Source organism: Misgurnus anguillicaudatus, chromosome 1 (genome assembly GCF_027580225.2).
Source record: "Misgurnus anguillicaudatus chromosome 1, ASM2758022v2, whole genome shotgun sequence".
NCBI lineage: Eukaryota > Metazoa > Chordata > Actinopteri > Cypriniformes > Cobitidae > Misgurnus > Misgurnus anguillicaudatus.
Window position 1 is genome coordinate 5,575,780 of NC_073337.2, and position 22,613 is coordinate 5,598,392.

Genomic DNA, 22,613 nt, shown 5'->3' on the forward strand with positions numbered 1-22,613 from the left:
ATTTGGACACAAATTCGTTTCATTCTTTCTTTAGTCATACACAGACCTCCTTTCTTAAGCAAGCGAAACGTTCATGACAGGAAGCAACCAAGAAACATATACTATCACATAAAAGAAGAATCAACTTAATTCCTACTAGAACAGATTTGTTACCTTTTCTCTCTAACAAGGAAAACATATATTAATATCTTTGAATACCCTATAGAATATGTGGTCTTCATTCAGTTGCTTAGGCACGGTATTGCAAAATCACCTTGTAGTATTGCAAAATCACCTTGTACATCTTTCTGCATGCACGCGAGACCTGCATATGTCACAGTTTTCTAACATAAATGATGACAAATAGGCAGGATTATAAAACTTACAGGACTTTAATCACGAAAGACAGCAAACACGATAACAAGGATACATACAGACGAGACCAGACAAAGGACAGGCACATTAGGGCAGACTATGAGGAGAGACCCAAAGCAAGGTCGCTGGTCCAACGGGCCAAGGTGACCTCTAGGTCTCTGGGAGCAGGGGAGGAGAACTGGAGAACCCCCCGAGACAGTGAGCAGAGAGGCACACCTTGGCTCCGACGAACCAGCGCCGGTGACGCGCTGAGGATGAGCAGGGGTGTGTTGCTGTGTCCACTGATGTAGCTTTGGATTGGCTGGTAAAAGAGAGCGGAAAGGGAGACCGGACGGGACCGGCAGTGCTATCCAACAGCGACTAATGAGGGGTGGGCTGGACGGAACCAGCGGTGACAACAAGGGGTGGTAAAAGTCCAAAGCACAATCCGAGCAGGTGTTGAAAACGCCAGGGACCGTTATTGGCTCACCCTCAGCGATGGGGAGATGGACGTCCTCCATGATGTAACTAGCAGATCCCGCGGCAAAACACCGGAAACTCTGTTCACGCAACCTGGTCAGGGGGAACATCCAGGGTTTTGGCGACCTGGGCTCTGAAGGTAGCTCTGGCTCTCAGGTAGCGCTGCCGGGTTCTCCACCTGTGGTGGGCAGGAGTTCTGGGTAGGGTGAGTACCGTCTGGTCTCTGGGGGTGATGAAGGTCCGTTGGATCGTCCGAAGTGATCGGACAGTCTCCCTGCTCCAAACCAAGTGATGGTTTACACGAGAAATCCATAATATTAACTAAAACGAAAATGATTTTTCGAAAAACAAAAAACTCTAGCTTGAAACACAGAGAACACTTACACGCCACAAACGTTTGGTCTGATTTTCTGTCACAGTTCTCTAACATAAATGATGACAAATAGGCAGGATTATAAAACTTACAGGACTTTAATCATGAAAGAAGGCAAACACGATGACAAGGATACATACAAACGAGATCAGATAAAGGACAGGCACATTAGGACAGACTATAAAGGGTAAATGATAATGACAAACAGCTGTATCTAATGATGAGTGATTAACTAAACACAGGTGTGACTAATAAAAGTTAACAGACACAAAGAGTATTGATGAACAATGATAAAAACAAATTAAATGAAACCAAAACCCTGACATTGTGACACAGGTTACAAAACACATAAATAATCACACATAGTTGGACGGCGCTGAATCCTTAAATTATTAAAGATTCAACCTTGTCCATCATATTTCTCAAATTTGTCCCCCTATCGGGTTCGGTTGCTGCCCTTTCCATTTCCCGTATAAATTTTATTAACATCTTATTTGTCCGTTCTTGATCCTTAATAATTTTAATCATTACTGTTGTAGTTCTGATGAACTCTTCTTGACTTATGTGAGCGATTTCTCCATTTTCTCTTTTGCTCCTCCTTCTTCTCTTTACCTTTTTCCTTCTGTAAACCTTCACCTGCATTTCATCTCTTTGGTCATATGGCACATCTGACACAACTTTTCTGACCCAATACTTGCATTTCCACTTCCTCTTTTTCTGCATTCAACCCCTCATTGCACTTCCCCTTTTTGAATATGTGGCACAACACTATCTCTTGCAAAACCGTAAAACTTCGGTTGACTAGTAGATTGCACTTAATCTCTTTCGCATATCTGACACAACACCTTCTCTTGCAATCGGCAGTGTTGGGAAAGTTCACTTTCTACATGAACTAGTTCAGTTCATAGTGTATTTGCTTGCACATACCTTGAAAGGTACATACATATACACTCACCCAAAGGATTATTAATTTCTCATTAATGCAATTATCTAATCAACCAATCACATGGCAGTTGCTTCTATGCATTTAGGGGCATGGTCCTGGTCAAGACAATCTCCTGAACTCCAAACTGAATGTCAGAATGGGAAAGAAAAGGGATTTAAAGAGCAACTTGAAAGTTAAACCACCCATTCACTCAAAGTACAGAAAAATACTGTAGGAAATAGATTAAAAAATATATTTTTCTAAATGCACTAATTAGGCTTCTGGGGTCATTTTTGTAAGAAAATTTTAGACCCGCCTCTAAAAACCGCCAAACCGGAAGTGACATCACGAGAGGCGCACGCTGGATCGCAATGACAGTTCTTCGGACGCTGAGGAACGAGTAAATGTTTATTCATACTTGTATGGCGAACTACAGCCATACAATTATGAGTTTGCTATGCAGCCAAGAGTGCAGGGACTGGTCAGGATTAAACAGAACGGTCAGAGGAGACAAATTGAAGTGTTATGTGAGGAGAAAAGGACAGATGTGTGGGTGTGATCAGTGATCTGGCGAGATGTAATACTGTGCTCAGATCACAAGATTGTACAGATTATTATCATATATCATGCAATAGCAAAGATAGTATTGATACTTTATGTCTTTTTAATGCTTATAAGTTATGTTAATGTCCATCCACACTTACGTTACGTGATACAGATGTTGCTCATCACCGCAGGAGAGGTGAGCTGTCTGAACCCATATGTACTACAGGGCACAGGCCAGGAGAAATGAGTATGTTTATGGCAGAGATTATTTATTACTAATTTATTTAATATCCATGTATAAATGAACAGTAAACTAAAGATTTGAATGTTAAAACAATCTTAATAAATTTGTTTTTAAACAATCTTAATGAATTTGTTTTAATTACAAGTTGCCTATAGGTCATGACTAAGTCACAATTTTTGCTGGCACTACTCAATATTCAAATTAACAATATTAATAGTTTTCCCATCTCCAGACAATACCACTAAATACAGCATAGGCAAGTTATCCGCTGGGAGTCTAAGGAACTCTGTGCAGGCGCCCTTACCTACATGTGCCAGCCATTCAAGAACAGGTTCCAGAGGAAGGAGGACTTTATAAATGGTTTGAATACCCCCATTTTGTGACAATCAATAAACAATAATCACAAATTGTCTTACCGTATAAAACTGGTTTATGAAGTTTAGATCAGATATATACCAAGTAGATCTGCATTTGTAATTCGATTTAGTTGTATTTATGTAGCACCGAAAAAAAGATATACAATCTGACCCATTTAAAAACATTTAACAATTTTTCAGTATCTTTCCCATCATATGTGCGGGTCTTATAATAATGTGTTGAAGTGTGTTAAATTGTGAATGATGTGATTAATAGATCCCAACAGCTTCATTCTTGTTGATCCTCTGGATGGATCTGTAGAGGGGAGCAGGTGTAGTGGAAGACAGGACAGTGCTGCATTCTCGTAGAGCCTGTGGTGACCTGGAGTATTCCAGAACAGAATATTTAAATAGATTACATTTATTTGTCCCTGTTAACAGTGTACACCAAAGTAATACAGTTCTGATAAAAAAAATGTATAGTCAAAGTGGTTTTGATGGTTTTGGTGATGAGTCAGCTTTATATTATTTTTTGAAAGCGATATACAATGCTATTGTTCAAACATTTACAATCTTTTAACAAAAAACAACCGCTTACTGCAAATATCTCATTCTGCCACGCCTTCACGATGGTAGAAATTGTGTACATGGTGGAAGAAGGTGCTGACAAGATGCTCTGAAGCCCAAACAGCTTTAACATCTTGATGATCTGGGTCAGTGTCGGCCGGTGACTTCTCTTTCGAGGGCGCACGTTGCGAAGCTGGTCACATGCATTGAGCTCGTCATGTGTGTGGCTCGTCATTTCAAAATATGTGTTCAGCGTGCCATGTAAACTTATGTGCATCACACGTGATGTCAAAATCTGCTGCACACGCATGTAAAGGGTTTATGATAAATGATATGCTCACGTTTGCCTGATACTCACTTAATTTCCTGTGTAATTACAGTTTAGTGTCAAGTTAGTGTCTTGCGAGTATTTTGTGAACATGAGTGCTTCTTTTATCATAAACCTTTTCAATGCGTGTGCAGCAGGCACGTATTGTGACAAGAGGCATGATGCACATGGTTCACACACGTCACAACAAACACACATTTGGAATTCACGTCCCTCAGAAGAGAAGTCACTGGTCACCAAAAATGCTGATACATGCATGCTGCACAGACCTAAGAGATTTATATAAAAAGCAGAAAATTACTATACAATAGCATATAAAACAAAAAATACAGGTTATGGTACAACAGACATCAGCTGGCTTTAGCAAACAATGAACTTGCCAACAGCCCTGAATAAAAAGAAAAACATTACTTTTGACTTTGACAGACATGAATAAGTCTTACTTGTGTGAACAGGATGAGATTCTTGCAGTGGTTTCTCATCAGATGAGTCTTTTTTGTTTTTTCCTCCTCCATAACACATCGCCAGGTTCGTCCATGACAACAGAGGATGATTCATCATACTAAGCATCTTCATCTGTAGCTGGACAACTAGAATTAAAACAGATTCACCTTTATATAATTGTATAACAGCATGTCACTTCTTAGGTACATACATGAACACACCACATGACAAAAAACGAATTACGAATTAGCTATGCAAACAAAGTAAATAAGATGTAACTCGATTTGATGGTTATACTATTTGCAATCTAAGCTTATCAGTTAGTTGATTTCCATATTTATAAGAAACTTGAATGAAATCATTATGTTAAATGATTTGGTAGTAGCAAATGTTTAAAAAACAAGACTTACTGTGCATAGTTCACATTATCTTCGAGCTGCATCTCAGACGGACCATGATCGATTCATGTTTTCTCGCGGCGGCAAAAACACAGGCCTCACGTGGTTCTTGCTTCGGCATCCAATGTTTAACTCCATCATATTGCCGGGATGATAATCCTCCGATCTAACGTGAACGCTATACACACCACCGCGTTTTTCTGAAGCACATGCTGAACTGAAGTCGCGTCTCTCGTCTCTTTCCTCGTGCTGCGCTAAACACACCCAGACACGGAAGATAGCGCGGTCTTTATTCTTCAAAAGAAACCTGTGGACTCATTGTCCTGACAGGCTGGAGTTTGAAAAACCTCCACTAACACAATTATTAACCATGACGATGCTAAATTGAAACTACGGAGAATCACATCAATTTGCGACTGCTTTTGCTGAATACAACCGCAGCACTGCCAATGTAGGGCTTGTCAGACGAGCGCCTCTGACTACGTAATATGACGCGTTGTTGAAAAAAACAGGGATTATGAGAGCGGTCTTAGAAATTTTCAGCTTTTTTACTAAATTTATGAGCTTAGAGTTTTGTAAATGTCTTTTGCTTTCGCATTTAATTTTCATATGGTACTTTCATACAAGGTTATATATTTATCTCACAAAAAAAATGTAACCTTAAAGTTGCACTTTAAGCATTTTTTGAGCGTGGCATGGTTGTTGGTGCCATACGGACCAGTCTGAGTATTTCACAATCTGCTCAGTCCAGTATGCAGAAGTCCTGTGGGCGAAAATGCCTTGTTGATGCTATAGGTCAGAGGAGAATGGGCCGACCCCACCAGCTACCACTCATCTCCACTACAAATACAAAAAAGAGGCTACAATTTGCACGAGCTCACCAAAATATGGACAGTTGAAGACTGGAAAAATGTGGCCTGGTCTGATGAGTCTCGGTTTTTGTTGAGACATTCATATGGTAGAGTCAGAATTTGGCATAAAAAACAGAACATGGATCCATCATGCCTTGTTACCAGTGTGCAGGCTGGTGGTGTAATGGTGTGGGAGATGTTTTCTTGGCACACTTTTGGCCCCTTAGTGCCAATTGGGCATTGTTTAAATGCCACGGCCGACCTGAGCATTGTTTCTGACCATGTCCATCCCTTTATGACCACCATGTACCCATCCTCTGATGGCTACTTCCAGCAGGATAATGCACCATGTCACAAAGCTCGAATCATTTCAAGTTTCTTGAACATGAAAATGAGTTCACTGTACTAAAATGGCCCCCACAGTTACCAGATCTCAACCCAATAAAGCATCTTTGGGATGTGATGGAATGGGAGCTTCGTGCCCTGGATGTGCATCCCACAATTCTCCATCAACTGCAATATGCTTGTCAAGCTATGTTTTGTTTTTGCATACTTTCCCTGCTTGAAAGGGAATAACCATCAAAGGAGATTTTTTATCTGGATTCCACTCTTTATTGAGGTGAAAAACCTTCAGAAAGACAAATACAAATACACAGTTCTCATAAATGACAAATACAAATAGACATGTTTCAATTTTCCACAAATCTTATCAAATGTTAAAGGCAGAATAGGCAGGAATTATCCAAAAAAACCTCCCCACAAATTTGTCCAAACTGACTTCACACATCAATACACAAGCAAAATGTAAGTACTCTGAAAAAGAGAGTACAAAAATCGAGTGTCTGTATACCTCCCAGCACTGTTCCAAACACAGCCAACTTTTCCATTCACTCCACCCCCTCCCGTCTGGGTTTCTTCTTAAGCCACGCCCCCAAAACACATGAACGCGCGAATTACCTCAGACAAGCGGAGAGGAAGGAGCGCGGTGCATGTAATAACATCAAGTCACAATCACATGTAATAATACACCTAACTTTATCACTAGGAATATAAACAGATGGCTTTTATAAACGGATGGCTTTTAGTACTCACTCAGCCAGTGTTTTGCATGGAAGAGTTTCTGTGATGAAAGCATTGTTGACTCTGACGAGGACTACACTCCGCAGACAATACCGCTACCGCATCATCGACTCGAGGAAAAGCCACGCGATATTTCCTCTCGTTTGATTGCTTCATTTATTCCTTTTTTGCCTTCGCTGACTGGATATGCAGGTACTGTAAGATGTGAATGCAGTTTCTGTGAGTTGTCTGTGGTGCTATTTCTCTGCTGTACTATTGCTCTTCCTATTGCCTCGTGCACGTTCAAATCAATCGGGTGTGCGCATGTCTGGGCAGATCCCATAGCAACGGGTGGAGCCATGATCGCGAGAGAGAGTGATATTTGAGCAAGCTAATCATATGTTTCGTCCCGGATGGAAATAATTAACTGTGTTTAACTGTGAGAGGTCTACAGACACTCGAGTTTTATACTCTCTTTTTTAGAGTACTTACATTTTAATTATGCATTTGTATATAAAGACAGTTTAGACAAACTTGTAAAAAAGTTTTTTAGATAATTCCTGCCTACCCTGCCTTTAACTGCTAGCATCACAAACAATACAACAGTCCTCATCTTTTTGAGCACACTACATAAATATGTTTTTCCACATTAAATTGATTAGCTGAAACATTACCTCATTCATTGAAGTAGCACATGAAATATATATTACACAAAAGATACCGGTCTTTATACTTCATCAAAACAGGATGAAATTTCATTAATTATCAAACAATCAATACATAAATACTAATCAATCAATTTAAGAAAAGTATTAAATGTTTACCGGCTGCCTCTCCACAATTTGATGGTATTTTCCAGGTCTTTTGACCTTAATCTGTGCACACCAAACTCACATTGGCCGTTTCTCAATGTCAAGGATACTTCCTTGGCAGGACTAGTCCTTACAAGTCACTTCCTTCAGAGGCTAGACGAGGCTCCTCTTAAGCATTCGGAGAACACGTTGAATGGAACAGGCTAGCAAGTGCAGGTCATTGTGTTAATGAAAGGTGTGCTTTCGGTGCTGCGTGCATAGGATTGTGGGTGATTTTAGCACGTGAAGAGCGCGAAGGATACGCATATGCATCCTTTCCTGTATATGGGATATTTCTCGAATGACATTGGAACAGTCCTTCGAAGGATGTCGATGACATAGCATCCTCGAAATTCTGGCTTCCGAGGATCCTTCCTTGACATTGAGAAACGGCCATTGATTCTTCCTTCAATTGACAAAGAAGCTTTGTTCTTCACCCATTATTTGCTCAACAGCAGTAACACAATGCTGCCCTCTAGTGGACTAGAATATTCAATCTTTCTTCCAGTTTGACTTAACACCTCCCAGTCGATTTTCTAGAATAAGAGGAGATCGTAAAATCATGAAGACAAACTGCTTCCTAGAATTTCCTGCTCAACTGGAAGGAGGACCACTAGACGTCGAACGTCTCTATGAAGAACTGTGCTTGGGATTTTCTCCATAGGTTTCTTAAATAAAGGATGGTTTGGTTTCACTCTTACTGGCTTTGTGATAGGAACAGGGTAACTGGGCAATCTTAAATTGCCCCCTAAGTGCATTTTGATCAGCAATCCAGACGATATCCCCAACAGCAACATTTCTGTGTATTGTTTGCCACTCTTTCCTTATAAATAAATTAGGACATGCAAGTTGGCTCCAGTATGTCCAAAATTTCTCTACTTCTACCTGCATTGCTTGGAGACGCTTGAAAGGGTAGGTACAAAGGTCAAATGTCTTCACATCACCAATAAGAGATGCTCTACCTAACAACAATGCGTTGGGAGTTACATATTGAATGCAGTCTTCTTGGACTTGTGCTCTGGCATCAATTGGTCGTTCAATTGGTTGTTCTTAGGTTAGGAGGAACCATTTGAAATTCACTATAAGTAAGGGAAAACTCTTTTCCACAGTTCTGAAGCGCCTTCATGCTTATGTGCACAGAAGCCTCTGCTGCTCCGTTCCTATGTGGAGAATCTGTGATGTGATGTTTCACATCCATTCAGCTCTATTCTTCGTGGCAGTCTCCTCTAGAGCTGCCCTATCAATGCTCTCCAGAAATTTATACAGCTCCTGCAAAACTGCCTTTGCATTAATAAAATTGGTGCCTGGATCTGAATACATTTTCTTGGGATAGCCCCTTACTGCTGCAAATCTCTGAAAAGCCATTAAGAAACTTTCAGTTGATTGAGTATTAGCCAGCTCCGTGTGGATTGCCCTACTTGACATGCAGCAAAAGACAACTCCTCAAAATTTCATGAACGTCCTACTTCACATCATCTTTCACATAATATGGACCGAAGAGATCCAGTGTTGCAAATTCAAAGGGTAATGAAGGTTGCAATCTCTCCAGTGGCAACCATGACTTGCTGTCATTTTTTGGCTCTAGCCTTCTTACACTGCATGCAACTGTACAACAACCTTTTGAGCTATTCTTCTCCCTCTGATGACCCATGCGTGCTTTCTCATCCTAAGTAGTGTTTCAGCTAATACACCATGGATTTCATTGTGAGATTCTCGTGCATAGACACCCATGAATCATAGGGAAGAATTGGAATGCTGATCTTATCTTCCTCAAAGATCTGCACTCTCCCACGACATACTAAAAGTCTAGAGCTTAGAACCTTGTAAACTACAAGTCTGTCCCTGGTAGTGCTTGGGATATTCATACCTTCTTGTGTGGCAAGTAAAATATCTCTCAAAGCATCCTCTCTCTCACAGAGATGGTTCCTGTCAAAGAAACTCACTCCCACTTTGGGTTGTTTAGGGTCTGAGTTTTACCAGGGAAACTTTTTGCTGCTCTCCAAATCCATGCAACAGTTTTAACTAGTCGAGTTAGCTTACTAAATTGCTCCATTTTGCACACTTTTTGTACAACTAACCTTCCTGGTCGTCTTCTTAACTTTACTTGGGTTTCATCAAAATCTTCTTTACGCCACAATCTTTTATCTGGTTCTTGTTGCTTAACTTTGGGCCTTGTTAAAGCAGCATGCCTTCTTTTGAAGCCTGTTGATATTCTCTTGTGCTGTAGCTGCTAAATCCTTGGCTGACTTAATCGGCCACTCCTCCACTGACAGACTCAGGAACTTTGGCCCATTTTGCCAATCTGAGCTCTCATCAAGATCTTGAGGGCATGCTCCTTTAGTGATCACATCAGCTACATTTTGTGCACCTGGTATCCACCACCACTCTTGTGCTTTTGTACTCCCTTGAATTTCTCCAATGCTGTTAGCAAAGAATGTTTTATATCCATAGCTCTCTTGCTGTATAGCTCCAAGAACAGTTTGGCTATCAACCAAGTGATACCATCCTTTAACTTGAATTGGACTGTGCTGCTCAAAGTACTTTCGTAGCCGTGAGGCAAATACAGCTGTACACATCTCTGCTTTAACAGCATCTCCCTTGTGATCTAATGGAGTTAGCTTAGCTTTGGACTCCTCCAGTCTAATGACTGCACCTTCTTTAGAGTTCCACCTAAGGTACATTACCGCACCATAAGCATTTTCACTTCCATCAATGAAGTTCTGAGGGGTTATGGCTCTGGTAAATTTAACTTTACTAAGCTGAACATACTCCTCAAAGAGCCTGATCGAATCTTTTCTAAGATCTTCTGAGAGTGCAGTATACCAAGTTTCACTTACTGGAACCTTTCTATCCTTTACCTCTTGGAAAGCTCTTCGAACTAGAATCGCCCCCTTCTGTTTGGCTGGAGTAACTAGACCAATTGGATCGTACATTCCCAATACTTGACTCAATAACTCTCTTCGTTAAGTGGATTTGGTGTTTGAGCTCTTATTTGTTTTTGTGAGAGATTTCAACCAAGTCTCATTTTCTTTTTCTTCTTTGAAAAATTGATTGCTGTCATTACATGAAGCTTTTTCTCCTCTACAACTTAACCCAATCCAAGAGCTTTATTGTTACTATCCTGCATTTGATTTTGTAATACCATAACCCTTCCTTTATCTTCAGTGAGTTTATCTTCAAACTCCTTCCTCCCACTATGACCTAAAAAAGGATGAATTTCAAAATCAACTCCACATTTGCTACAATGGCTTTCAATTTGTGTAGATAATTGTGAGATGTGAGAATGTCATCAACATACATGTCTTGCTGAAGCACTCTCCGTTCTTCTTCAAGGTGAACAAAAGATGGTAAGTTGGCAGTTTTACAATTGCAAGCTGTGCGATACAACCTGCTGGCTTGTCACCAATGTTGACTCTTGTAATTGCATATGTCTCCCACTCCTCGTCTTCAAAGTTTCACCAAAGACATCTATGGAGATGCATTTCACAATTCTCCAACCAAACTGAATTGTACATTTTCTTGATGTCTCCTAATGCAGCATAAACTCCACTTCTAAATTTTAACAAAACACCACATATCTGGTTTAGGAAATCTGGGCCTTTAATCCGCAAATCATTCATGCTTATGCCTCTGAATCTTTGACTCCTATTCCAAACAAGTCTCACTGGAGTTGTGACTGAATGAGGATTGGGAGCAATGAGATGACTAACGTACCACACAGGTCCGCTGCAGTTAGTAATTGTCTCTGTTGATAACTTAACTGCAGCCCCTCTCTCTAGCATGTCCTGTACTTGAGCACTATAGGCAGCTTTCCATTCAGGTTCTTTAGCCAGCTGTTTCTCCATCCTTAAGAATGTAGCTTCAACTGCAGCTTTGTTATTTGGCAAAGAAATTGGGTCCTCTATCAAGGATATTTAGAGTGCCAATGTGGATCCTTGCTGTGTTCATCTTTCAAATGCAATTTCCACACTGGCAACCTCCACATTTAATTCAATTCAATTCAATTTTATTTATATAGCGCTTTTCACAATACTTAATTGTTTCAAAGCAGCTTTACATTAATAGAAGCAGTAAGAACACAGAAAAATGACAGATAGCACAACATAATACATGACAGCATAAGCAGTCAAATTTGCTGCGGCTATGACTCGACATTATAAGTGAGCGTATTACTAATGTAACGTCTAGAAGAGGAAGCTAAGTTATGCCCAAGAAGGCTGCCTCCCCGGGGTAAAAAAACCCTAGGAGAAAAAAAAGCCCGGGCTGTTTAGCCGAGGAAATAAAAAAAAGTCCTAGGAGGGAAAAACCCTTGAGAGATATATATGTATTTACACATATAAACGGATAAGGAGATTAAGCGGGTTCTGCCGGTGATCGTTGGTCAGGCATCAGCTGGGCATCACGTTGAAGGACGACCAGTAGATCAGAGGTGTGCCGACTTTCACATCTACCGGAACTGGGTCTGTTTGTCCCATTGTCCTCGGGGTCGAGGACGAGACAGGGAGAGAAAAACTAAATCAAATTAGCGTAGGGGCCGTTCATATGTAATGCAAGTGTCACACAGTGATGTGGTTTAATCAGCTTATTTTCAGACAGACTAACTATTGGGGCATAATTATATTATTCACAGTTGAGGATTTTGCAAATTGGGGGCCCACTGCGACGGTATATATGGTAACTAAGGGTCACCTTCCGATCTTTAAGAGAAAATGAAACCTGTTGACCCGTTTGACTAAGGCCTGTAACTCCACTGTCATCGTTAATGCAGGTTCAGTGGCAAACGGGTCTATATTGCATACTATTTACAAGACCACGAGAAAACGCCAACATCGCAACCTGACCATACGTGTCAACCCGTTTGACTAAGGCTGGAGGCCCCACTGTCGTTGTTAATGCAGGTTCAGTGGCAAACGGGTCTGTATGGCATACTATTCACAAGACACATGAAAGCGCCAAAATCGCAACCCGACCATACGTGCCAACCCGTTTGACTAAGGCCGGGAGCCCCACTGTCATCGTTAATGCAGGTTCAGTGGCAAACGGGTCTGTATGGCATACTATTCACAAGACACACGAAAGCACCAAAATCGCAACCCGACCATACGTGCCAACCCGTTTGACTAAGGCCGGAAGCCCCACTGTCGTCATTAATGCAGGTTCAGTGGCAAACGGGTCTGTATGGCATACTATTCGCAAGACAAAGAAAGCGCCAAAATCACAACCCAACCATACGTGCCAACCCGTTTGACTAAGGCTGGAGGCCCCACTGTCGTTGTTAATGCAGGTTCAGTGGCAAACGGGTTTGTATGGCATACTATTCACAAGACACACGAAAACGCCAAAATCCCAACCCGACCATACGTGCCAACCCGTTTGACTAAGGCTGGAGGCCCCACTGTCGTCGTTAATGCAGGTTCAGTGGCAAACGGGTTTGTTTGGCACACTATTCACAAGACACACGAAAACGCCAAAATCGCAACCCGACCATACGATAAGATAAGGTTTTTGTTTATTTATTTGGTTGGTCTGTGTTATGACCGCGAGTGCTTTGTTCCGTACAAATAACTATTTCGAGTTAAGTACCTTTACTAGACAAATTATGCGAATGCTTTGTTGAAGAGAAAAGTTTTAAGTCTAGATTTAAAATGATCGACTGTGTCTGATTCTCGGACATCGGTTGGTAAATCATTCCAGAGCTTAGGGGCTAAGTAGGAAAAGGATCTTCCACTTTTAGACACTTTTGATAGTCTAGGGATAATCAAGAGACCAGAATTTTGCTACCGTTGTGTGCGTGATGGATTGTATTCTGATAGTAATTGTCTAAGATATGAGGGTGCTAGGCCATTTAAAGCTTTGTAGGTGATTAGTAATATTTTAAATTGTATGCAATATTTAACTGGTAGCCAGTGTAAAGATGCCAGAATTGGGCTTATGTGGTCATACTTTTTAGATTGAGTAATACCCTTGCAGAAGCATTTTTGAACTAGCGGAAGCTTGTTTACTTGATTTGCATGGCATCCCCCGAGTAGCGAGTTACAATAGTCTATTCTAGAGCTCATAAAAGCATGGATAAGCTTCTCTGCATCAGATGTAGACAGTATATGGCATATTTTCGAGATATTTCTAAGATGGAAGAATGCTGTGCGGCAGACGTTGGCGATATGACTATCGAAGGATAAGTTGCTGTCGAACATCACACCTAAGTTCCTACCTCTTCAAAGAGCTTAAGATGTGTTCCTCCAATTGTTTTCTCTAGAGGTCCATCCCACAAGACGAGATCTCCCACTATTCTGACTCTCTGTGGGGCAAGTTGGCCTTCTCGATTACTTATTAGAAGCTCAACTACTTTGGGTCTGGTAAGCTCTCCAAGAGGGACATCTGGAAAGAAGTTTGCTACCCTTCCTTTGAGTGCTACTACTAGCTAGGGCACAAATAGTAGTGATGCTCTGGAACACTTCCATCTTCATAGTTATGATTTTTGCACAGATAGTTGGGTTTACAGAAATTACCACTTTTGTGGACCTCAAGACATTTTTGGCAGCCAACCAACTTTTTTTACTGCAGCCTTCTTGTCTGCTAGCTTTAGTGATTGAAACTGTTTGCAAAAGTAAAGCTTTCTCTTATTTTTAGCATCCCCACAGACAACACACTCTACTTGATTTTGTAGATTTTGATCTTGCCCATCTTAGTTCTGTTCCTGATTCCTCGTCCCTTAGCAGCTCAAGCTGTTCATAGATGCTTTCCTGCTTCTTAAGGAATGTCAAAAGGTTATCAAACCGATTTTAATAATAATAATAATAATAATTCATTTTATTTATGGGCGCCTTTCACGACACTCAAGGACACCTTACAATAAAAACAATAGTCAAAATACATAATACAAATAAGTCATACATCAGTTACACAAATAAAAAGCCTGCCTAAAAAGATGAGTCTTAAGTCTAGTTTTAAAAAGAGTCAGATTTTCACTCGTCCGTATATCTAGTGGTAGCGTATTCCACAGGTAAGGGGCTGCATGGCTAAACGCTCGTGTCCCGAAGGATTTTGTATAAATCCGGGGAAGAGCTAGAGCTAAGGAATTAGCTGATCTTAGTGCGCGGGATGGAGTGTAGTGCCGTATAAGATCAGTTAAATAAGAAGGTGCTTGATTGTTAAGTGCTTTGTAGGTGAGAAGAAGTAGTTTAAAATCAATGCGGTATTTAATTGGAAGCCAATGTAACTCTACTAATACTGGTGTAACATGATCAGCCAAACAGGACCTACTAACGATACGTGCGGCTGCATTTTGGACCAATTGTAGTTTGTTCAGGACCCTTGCAGGTAGGCCATACAGTAGTGAATTACAAAAATCAATTCGCGAGGTGACTAAAGGGGTGAACCAAGATCACAGTACTTTCTCTTGATAGACCAGGCCGCAGACGGTTTATGTTGCGAAGGTGAAAGTATGCAGTACGTACCACGTTATTTATATGCGTTTCAAATGATAAAGTGCTATCGAAAAAGACACCCAAGGTTTTAACCTTTGTAGATACTGGGACTAGTGAACCATCAACAAACATTGCGGTACATTTAGATTTTGCTAAATTGGTTTTTGAGTCAATTAGCAAGATCTCAGTTTTCCCACTGTTTAATTTAAGAAAATTAAATGTAAACCATTGTTTGATCTCAACAAGACAGTCGGTAAGTTGTGATAATGGAAAATTTGAAGTTGTGTCTGAGGAAAGATAAAGCTGGGTGTCATCAGCGTAACAATGAAATTGAATACCGTGCTTTCTAAAAATACTACCAAGAGGCAATAGATAAATAATAAACAAAGAGGGCCGAGGACAGATCCCTGAGGGACTCCAGTGGCTACACAAGTGGGCTTTGATATATACTGTTTCAGCTGAACAAATTGGGAACGCCCAGTTAAGTAGGAATGGAACCATGACATAACAGTACCTGTGATCCCTATAGACCCTAGTCTGCTCAGTAAAATGGCATGAGAAACCGTATCGAACGCTGCGGTCAAATCAAGTAGAACAAGTAATGTCAGACTCCCTGCATCAGCAGCAATCAGTAAGTCATTGGAGATCTTAACTAAAGCTGTCTCAACACTATGTGAAGGACGAAAACCTGACTGAAACTGTTCGTATAGGTTATTTGTGGAGAGATGTTCCTGGAGTTGATTAGCAACAACCCGTTCAAGTATTTTTGAGAGAAACTGTAAATTTGAGATAGGACGGAAGTCATTGAAGTCGCTCAGGTCAGCCCCCGGTTTCTTTGGGATTGGAGAAATGACAGCTGTTTTAAAAGAGTCAGGGACTATACCAGACGTAAGTGAGGCATGAATAATATCAGTGATTAAAGGTGAAAGAGACAGTAGACAAGCTTTAACCAAATAGGTTGGGATGGGATCTAGATGACAGGTAGTAGATTTAGCTTTCTTTATCATCCGAAGTATATCCATAGTACTTGGAGCTTGAAAGTTAGATAGTAATGAAGGTACAGGTTGATCAGGATGCTCATTAAAAGTACTAGGTCTCAAATTTAGGGATGCAATCTGTTGGTGGATATTTTGTATTTTATCATTAAAAAAGGACATAAAAGCCTCACAAAGATCGACGGAGCACACATGAGAAGGAAATACATCCAACGGTTTTAAAATGTTATTCATCACAGAAAATAGATTTTTTGTATTCCCTTCGTTAGAACTAATAAGTCCTGCGTAGTGTTCAGTTTTAGCTGTATGCAAAGCAGTTTTATAAGTCTGCAAATGTTCAGCATATAGATCTTTATGTATCACAAGTCCAGTTTTAGAACACAGACGTTCCAGGCGACGGCCCTTGCGTTTTAGCTCACGTAGTTCCTGAGAAAACCACAGAGCGGAATTAACAAAGGTGACAGATCTAGTTTTCAAAGGAGCAAAACCATCCAAAATACTCTGGAGACCAGTGTTGTAATAATGTACTAGTTCATTAGCAGACAACTGAGATACAGTATCAGATAGAAGGGTTATTTCATGTGAAAATGACATTATGTCCATATTCTTTAAATTCCTGAAAGTAATAGTGCGAGGAAGATTTTGCTTAAAAACTGGTACCTGGGCTCTAAAAGATATCAACATATGATCTGATATTGACATATTAGTCACAGTACAAGTAGATGGTATTATGCCAGAACAGCATACAAGATCCAGTGTGTGCCCTTTTATATGGGTTGGAGCATTTATATATTGTTTTATCCCGAAACTGTCCAAACAATTTAAAAAGTCCTTCGTAAGTGTGCAAGTCGTACGATCAGCGTGAATATTAAAATCACCTAACAGAATAACATTGTTTGTCAGGGCACACAAATATGTTAGCAAGGCAGAAAATTCCTGTATGAATAAAGTATTTGCCTTAGGAGGACGATATAGAGTTGCAATAATCGTTGCCGTTGCCCCTTTAATTTGCATAGCGAGCACTTCGAAAGAGGTATAATCTGGCAGAGGTTAACAAAGGACTTTCCATTTCTCATTGTAGAGTACAGCTACACCTCCTCCGCGGCCAGTTGTTCGAGGCTTACAGTTATAAACATAGCCCGGGGGTGTAGAGTCATTGAGATTGGAAAAGTCATTATTTACTTGCCATGTCTCCGTCAAACAGAAAAAGTCAAATTTACGATCTGAAAGCAGGTCGTACACGAAAGGGCCTTTGTTTGAGAGCGAGCGAATATTCCATAGACCAAAATTTAAGTCAGTCTTACCATTAGATGTACCCGTAGATCCTGATAGCTTTCTCAGCACCGTGTGGTTGACAGCTCGTAAAGGTTTCCTTGGGGAACGATGAGCGGAGGACCAAAAGGATTTTAGTCCACTTGAGGGCTCAGACTTAAAGTTGCGGCGAGATCCCCGGTGAATATATTTACGTCGTGGCTAGTAAATATCCTGATGGAAATACAGGGCAGGAGGCGGTTCAGCATGACTAAACCTCAGCTGTAATAACTCCACTGCTGAGTATTGGTACGTTGAAGCCACGGTGTTCAAGACTATGCTGATAGTAATCCAGGAAAATACGAGCCATATTGGAAGTTTTTTAAACCCCATTATCCTCGCACAACAAGCACACAGGTGACAGCAACTCCAGGAAGACGCTACCGTAATTCGCAGTAACGTGGGTTTATTAAAACGCCAAGTATGTGCAATAACGGATAAAATCTATATTAAAACAGTTTAGAATTCAGTTAAATCCAGTTCAAAACATCTTAAAACACATCTTAAAACGCAACTTAAAACATCTTAAAAGTTAAATCCAACCGGAGCAGCGGCAGCCAACGTGCGCCAGCGTTCACTACCGGAAGGGATAGACCATTTTCTGATGTGATGGCATTTTGCTGGTCAGAGACATAAACTAACCACTCCTTCTTTAGGGTATCAGGAAGTTTCCCTTCTGTTGTTTTCGTTACCAGTGGATTTTAGTAGCACCTGTATTTCCAATGTCACTTAACTCTCCCAGTGCCTACTCTACAGCTTGAATTAAATCAACTATTTTCCGTGGCTGTTAGCTCTTAACAGCAGGAATCCTTTGCAAATCCTCCACTATTTCAATTTTGATGGCCGTTACATTCCCATATCGATTTTTCAAGACACGAAAAATATCTTCTGCTGTATTGTATGTCGTAAAGCAGAGATCTTGAACCATTTTTCAATCCATACTATCTATTACCTGCATCTTCTTAACTTCCTTTGAGCCGGTAGCTTCACCCTGTTTTTGCAAAGCTTCCCAGTCCATCCATCTATAAAATTCACGCTGACTTCCAGTGAACTTTGGGAGAGCTGTGGGCTTTAACTTAATTAGTGGTACATTTTGTGGAAATTTCTCTTATTTTGCCATAATGAAATCAGCTTTCCTTGACACTAAACTGGTGAGACTATATTCAAGTTTTCCCAGAGCTTGATGAAAATCACTTTGCTCACCTTTAGGAATACATCACTGCCACTGTCTATAGAGGTCCTTTGCGGTCTTCGTTACAGTCTGAAGGTTACCAAGCATTAAATCATATCTTCTTCTGGATCGCTTTCAACCATATGTGGCATGACACACAGAGGGCTGACAGAATGTATGTAGCGACTACGCCATCCTGGCACTTTGCCAGAGATAATAACTTGCACTTAGGCAACACAGGTTCATGTACATGAATTGGCGGAAGACGTGGGTAAAATAAGTATGAAATTTTATTAAAGATAAAGAGAGTATTTGATGCACACAATGAAATCACAAACAAGAATAAATTCAGTAAAATGTAATACGGGTAACCTCCATCCTCATCCTCTATAAGTGTAAATGCAGGAGCCGAGGCATAACAGCAGGGAACAAGGGCACTAATAGGCCTCCACTGCACCGCAATTTTGGTTACACCTGTGTGGAAACACTCACTCAAACACACCACTGCACACAGCACAGCACTCGTGAAGCAATACCACCACCAAAATCCACCCCACCTTCGGCACTCAGGTCCTGTAATAAAGCAATAAGAGGGTGTATAACACTTAAGAATGGTTACAAGGTCACTGATGGGATCACAACACACTGTATGTGTCAACCCAGGAGATGAGGAGGCACCTTTAACTTTTAACTGTGCCTTTCACCCATAAGCACATCAAGTAATTCAAAACAAAAACAAAAAGAAAGAGGGATGTTAATCCCTCTTCGGTAAACAAAATAACTCAATACATTAGAGTTAAGAGAATACAAAAATAAATCAAAGTAAACGTTTAACATTCAAATATAACAGTAAAAGGAAAAGCAACAAGACTAAAGAAACACAACCACTTCAAATAAGCTCCAATCGGACACACGCACACACACACACACATTTAATTGCTTTTATTTGGATCTAAAAGACATTACAAAGACAACAAGATCCAAATACTCTGGGAAGGGTCTTTAGCATGATGACAGATCCACATTACATGGCTTTATACATTTGTACAAGTCCTTCTATTTATGATAACCCATTAAGGATAAACAAAACATCTCCGTCTCCATATTTTCATACTCCCAATGGTGGCGGAAACAGAGCAAAATTTTGCAAGCCTCTTAGCCTCCTTTTTTCGTAGCCCTCCTAACTGCATCCCCCTGATCACATTCTTATGGACATGGCCTAAACTTCCAAATACCAAAATTATCAATTTACAATGGTATCCAAGTTGTTGAATGAGATCAACCAAAAGTTGATATTTCAATAATTTAGAGTAGTAACACGTGTCCATGTACAGGTCAAAACAGCAGCCCACCTCAAAAATAGATACACACACACACACACACACCCACACACACACACACACACACACACACACACACATATTAAATTACAGGCAAAGCAACAGCGCCTAGAAACACATCAAACAACAACAAAAACATACATGCAAAATGTTTATTACACTTTAAAACACGTACCATTTGAATGAGCAATCCGGAAACACCGGTTAATGCAAGGGTTAGCTAAAAAGCTGCAGGCTCGTTCTGTCAATCTGAGATAAATGTGCACATGGGAACAGGAACTGCCGATACGCAACAACACGATCTATAATAAAGTTAACAATATCATACAACCCACTATTTGGACTATAGCACGGTTACAACTTTAAAACTACATACTGTGCAATCTCCCCACCCATTGCGTACACAGGATTTCTGTGCACCCGTGGGCTCACACGATTTAATAGATCTCACAGCACACAACGGGCACAATGTGTAACGTCAGGCAACTGTCTGTACTATAAAAGTCTCCCTCCAGCTCACCTCAGACTATACACAAACACAGACCCCTACCAATTACAAGCACAGTCTTACATAAAAAATGCATTATAGTGGTTTCACTTACCCGCCGAGAGGGAACACGTCAACCAAGCACCAGCCACAAGGTTTGTCCAAATATACAACACTAGACAAGGAAAATACTGACATAAGACACAGTGCACTACTAACCCTCAACCCACATAACCAACACATACCTGGTCGGCAACTAGAGATGACCCAGGAAGGGGCTTGACCCATGACACCATACCTGCTTCACAGCCAAATTTATACGCCCCCCTGCCTAGTGATAGGACAATCAGTGACATGACAACCAACAAATCCAGAAGCAGGAAGGGCTTTGCCAATCATGTCACAGTCCCCCCGCTTCTGCATCGTCACCCTGGCGATGGACACCACTTAATCCCAGGGCCTAAACATTACTGAAATTGCCCTAGATGTTCCATTCTCAGTACCAACCACCCACACCGACCGCTGAAGGTGGTGGACATTTCAATGTTGACCAGCTGTAGTTCAACTACTTCGTCGCACAGTCTCATCATAAAAACCCTCTGGCCTTTGAATTGGCTTATTCCCAACCGGCTTATCCAAGTTAAGTGGGGCCGCCACAACCACTTCACCACTGGGAGGATCTACACAGCCCAAGTCTACTGGGACACTAACCTCCTCTATCACTGGGGTCTCGGATACTAAAACCCACAAATCTCCCAGTTCAAACTCCTTGGGTGCTTGCTCCTCCTGAGCCGATACAGCCTCAGTGACAGGGTCCTGAGCAGGTACGTTGCCAGAATCTTGCTGAATTCTAATTTTCAACAAGGAGCGATGTACTTACCTTACCTTATATAAATCATCTACAGGGGCAATAGAGTACACTGAGCCTCCTTTTGTAGGGGCTCTCACAACTTGGTACACCACTGGGCTCCACAGATCTTGGATTTTTGACCGACCTCTCATGCCAAAATCGCGGAGATAAATTAGTTGTCCCTCCCCCATTGGTGCATCTCGCACTTGTGAGTCATGCCGTGCCTTGTGGCGTTCCGCAACAACTCTCAAGTGTTCACGTGCCCCCTCGAAAGCCACCTGCAACCGAGTTTGATGCTCTACCACCCACTCATGCACCTTTCCCACAGCAGTCCCTTCTACCTTATCTAACAGAAAGTCAACGGGTTACCGAGGCTCTTGACCAAACATCAAATAGTATGGTGACTCACCAGCTGATTGATGGTGGGAAGTGTTATAACTAAACAGGACCTGCAGAAGACATGCATCCCAATCCCGCTTACTTAATGGAGGCAAGGTGTGCAAAAGTTTATGCAGAGTCCTGTTAAACCTTTCACACTGACCATCCCCTGCAGGATGGTAGGGTGTCATTCGTGACTTCTCCACTCCATACAAACCACAAAGCTGCTGAATAAGTGAAGATTCAAAATTGCAGCCCTGGTCAGAATGTATACAGCCAGGAACCCCAAACTTACAGAACCACTCCACCATGAACACTTGGGCCACTGTCTCTGCTCGCTGATCCCGTGTAGGAACCGCCAGGGTATATTTGGTGAACACATCTGTGATCACCAACACATTCTCCAAACCTGAACTGGTTGGCTCCAACACGGTAAAATCAACAGCCAAGGGCTCATTTGGCCTAGAGGCTAACAAGTGCCCCATAAAACTAGAGGCCACTGGCTGTACAGCCTTGGCGGACTGATAACGTTCACATTCTTTACACCATCGGGCCACCTCACCGGACATACCAGGCCAGTAGCAATGCTGCCGGAACAGCTTGGTTGTGCGTTCGATGCCCTGGTGTCCATGCTCCTGGTGAAACCCCCTCAAGACCTCAGCTCTTAACACACATGACAAAAGAACTTGAAGGATTTCCTCTGTCCCTTTGGGGCAGAAAACCATGCAATAAAGAACTCCTCCTCATTCCACCAGTCGATCCCACTGGCAGAGCAAAATGAGACTATTCTTGGACAGTACTTTCCGTTCGTCTCGACCTGGAAAGTTCTTACTGCGCCAGAGACACCCCACACCCCCAATGTCTGGGTCAGCGTCCTGTAGTGCCCTGAGATCAGCAGC

General features: G+C 41.4%; 1 long non-coding RNA gene across 1 annotated transcript; it reads right to left on the reverse strand.

The window, feature by feature from the left end:
- Positions 1–3,392: 3,392 nt before the first annotated feature.
- Positions 3,393–5,467, reverse strand: LOC141350833 (uncharacterized). The gene is made up of 3 exons (XR_012358976.1): positions 4,596–5,467; positions 3,856–4,421; positions 3,393–3,639 (listed from the first exon to the last, which is right to left on the reverse strand). It is a non-coding gene; the product is annotated as an uncharacterized lncRNA (long non-coding RNA).
- Positions 5,468–22,613: the final 17,146 nt, after the last annotated feature.